This window comes from Arachis duranensis, chromosome 3 (genome assembly GCF_000817695.3).
Source record: "Arachis duranensis cultivar V14167 chromosome 3, aradu.V14167.gnm2.J7QH, whole genome shotgun sequence".
NCBI lineage: Eukaryota > Viridiplantae > Streptophyta > Magnoliopsida > Fabales > Fabaceae > Arachis > Arachis duranensis.
In genome coordinates this window covers 78,072,948-78,076,785 of record NC_029774.3, presented here as the reverse complement: position 1 = coordinate 78,076,785, position 3,838 = coordinate 78,072,948, and positions in this window count along the sequence as shown.

Genomic DNA, 3,838 nt, shown 5'->3' with positions numbered 1-3,838 from the left:
AGGTGACTTTGAACGCCGGTTTGGGCCATCAAATCTTGGGCAAAGTATGGACTATCATATATTGCTGGAAAGCCCAGGATGTCTACTTTCCAACGCCGTTGAGAGCGCGCCAATTGGGCTTCTGTAGCTCCAGAAAATCCGCTTTGAGTACAGGGAGGTCAGAATCCAACAGCATCTACAGTCCTTTTTGGTCTCTGAATCAGATTTTTGCTCAGGTCCCTCAATTTCAGCCAGAAAATACCTGAAATCACAGAAAAACACACAAACTCATAGTAAAGTCCAGAAAAGTGAATTTTAACTAAAAACTAATAAAAATATACTAAAAACTAACTATATCATAACAAAAACATACTAAAAACAATGCCAAAAAGTATACAAATTATCCGCTCATCAGTCGTCCAAGTAATACCTCAAGTGAAAGCGGGTCGAATCCCACAAGGATTACCGGATTGATCAAGTTATGGTTATCCTATAGATCTTATTCAAGTGAATAGAAAGTTAGTTGTTGTTTGTTATAGGCGCATCAACAAGCAATAAAAATAAAACGTAGAAACAATAGTGAGAGATCAGTTAAGGCTTTGGAGATGCTTATTCTTCTGGATTAATACGTCATATGATAACTTACAATATCTACCTCTTTCTCTTATCTAAAAGGACCATAGAATTGGTAAAATCTCATTCAAGTGATTCAATTATATGAACTATATGATGAATTTACGGGACATTGCTTTGAAATGAGTCTTGGTTAAATTTCAGGTGAAAAGAGCAACAAAGGATGAAGAAAGCAAGAAAAAGGAGATGGGCACATGAATCAGGGGAGCACCTTAGGCGCTACACTTTGCACAACAACACCAGGCAGCATCAAGGGAGCACCTTTGGCACTGCGCTTTGCACAACAATGCTAGGCAGCCCAGGAGAGTGCCTTTGGCGCTACACTTTCTCTCAAGAGCGCTATGCATCCCCAGGAAAGCGACTTTGGCGCTACATTCTCTTCAAGAGCGCTATGCATCTCCAGGAAGGGTGCCTTTAGCGCTACGTTTTTACCAGAGGCGCCTGTGATAACGAAGTGGGAAAACTTAGCTGGTGACGCGTACGTGATGAGCGGATAATTTATACGCTCTTTGGTATTGTTTTTAGATAGTTTTTAGTAGTTTTAAGTAGTTTTTATTATATTTTTATTAGTTTTTAAGCAAAATTCACATTTCTGGACTTTACTATGAGTTTGTGTATTTTTCTGTGATTTAAGGTATTTTCTGGCTGAAATTGAGGGACCTGAGCAAAAATCTGATCCAGAGGCTAAAAAAGGACTCTTGATGGATTCTGACCTCCCTGCACTCAAAATGGATTTTTTGGAGGTACACAAACCCAAATGGCGCACTCTCAATTGCGTTGGAAAGTTGACATCCAAGGCTTTCCACAATAGATAATAGTTCATACTTTGCCCGAGTTTAGATGATGCAAACTGGCATTCAATGCCAGCTTTTTGCCCTATTCTGGCATTAAACGCCAGAAACAAGTTGCAAGCTAGAGTCAAACGCAAGAAACAAGTTACATACTGGCGTTTAACTCCAAGGAAGACCTCTACATGTGAAAGCTTCAATGCTCAGCCCAAGCACACACCAAGTGGGCCCGGAAGTGGATTTCTGTATCATTTACTTATTTCTGTAACCCAAGTAACTAGTTTAGTATAAATAGAATTTTTTACTATTCTACTAGGGAGCTTTTGGAACATCTTTGGACCATTGTTCATGTTTTGGGAGGCTGGCCATTCGGCCATGCCTACCCTATTTTCACTTATGTATTTTCAACGGTAGAGTTTCTACACACCATAGATTAAGGTGTGGAGCTCTGCTATTCCTCGAGTATTAATACAAAGTACTACTATTTTCTATTCAATTCAAGCTTATTCTTATTCTAAGATATCTATTCACACACAAGAACATGATGAATGTGATGATTATGTGACACTCATCACCATTCTCACTTATGAACACGTGATTGACAACCACTTCCGTTATACATGAAGACAAGCTTGAATGTATATCTCTTGGGTTTCTAATCAACGATTCACATCGACTCCCCTCTGATAATGGGGCATCTGAATCCGAGATTAGAGTCTTCGTGGTATAGGCTAGAATCCATCGGCAGCATTCTTGAGATCTGGAAAGTCTAAACCTTGTTTGTGGTATTCCGAGTAGGATCTGGGATGGGATGACTGTGACAAGCTTCAAACTTGCGACTGTAGGGCGTGGTGATAGATGCAAAAGGATAGTAAATCCTATTCCTACACGATCAAGAACCAACAGCTGATTAGCCATACGATATTTGTGCATGGTATTTTTCATCCGAGACGAGCAATTCAAAAGGAAAGCAGCCGTATAGAAATCGTAGAGGACCATTTTCACTCAGAGGACGGGAAGTAGCCATTAACAACGGTGACACCCAACATACAGCTTGCCATAGAAAGTAGTATGAAGGATTGGATGAAGGCAGTAGGAAAGCAGAGATTCAAAAGGAACAACGCATCTCCATACGCTTGTCTGAAATTTCCACCAATGAATTGCATAAGTATCTCTATCTTTATTTTATGTTTTATTTATATTTTAATTATCAAAACTCCATAACCATTTGAATCCACCTGACTGAGATTTACAAGGTGACCATTGCTTGCTTCAAGCCGACAATCTCCATGGGATTGACCTTTACTCACGTAAGGTTTATTACTTGGACGACCCAGTGCACTTGCTGGTTAGTTATGCGAAGTTGTGAAAAAGAGTTGAGATTACAATTGTGCGTACTAAGTTATTGGCACCATTGAGATCACAATTTCGTGCACCAAGTTTTTGGCACCGTTGCCGGGGATTGTTCAAGTTTGGACAACTGACGGTTCATCTTGTTGCTCAGATTAGGTAATTTTCTTTTTGTTTCAACCTTTATTTTATTTTCAAAAAGTTTTCAAAAATCTTTCAAAAAATTTTTCTCTTTTTCATTTTTCTAAAGATAATTTTCAAAAAATCCAAAAAAATTTATAAAATAATAAAATCAAAAATATTTTGTGTTTCTTGTTTAAGTCTAGTGTCAAGTTATAAGTTTGGTGTCAATTGCATTGCATTTTTCATGATCTTCAAGTTGTTCTTAATGAGTCTCCTTGTTTGATCTTCATATTTTCTTGTTTTGTGTCTTTTGATGTTTTTCATATGCATTTTTGCATTCATAGTGTCTAAACATAAAAAAGCTCTAAGTTTGGTGTCTTGTATGTTTTTCTTTTCTTGAAAATTTTTCAAAAATAAATCTTGATGTTCATCTTGATCTTCAAAGTATTCTTGGTGTTCATCTTGACATTCATAGTGTTCTTGCATGCATCATTTGTTTTAATCCAAAATTTTCATGTTTTGAGTCATTTTTGTGTTTTTCTCTCCCCTCATTAAAAATTCAAAAAAATAAAAAAATAAAAAATATATTTTCCTTATTTTACTCATAATTTTCGAAATCTTTGGGTTGACTTAGTCAAAAAATTTTAAAATAAGTTGTTTCTCGTTAGTCAAGTCAAGATTTCAATTTTAAAAATTTATCTTTTCAAAATCTTTTTCAAAAAATCAAATCGTTTTCATTTTTTTTATTATTTTTGAAATATTTAAAAATTATTTTTCAAAATCTTTTTCTTAATTTTATTTCATAATTTTCAAAATTATTACTAACATTTAAGGATTTGATTCAAAAATTTCAAGTTTGTTACTTTCTTGTTAAGAAAGGTTCAATCTTTAAATTCTAGAATCATATCTTTTAGTTTCTTGTTAGTCAAGTCATTAACTTTAATTTTCAAAATCAAATCTTTCTA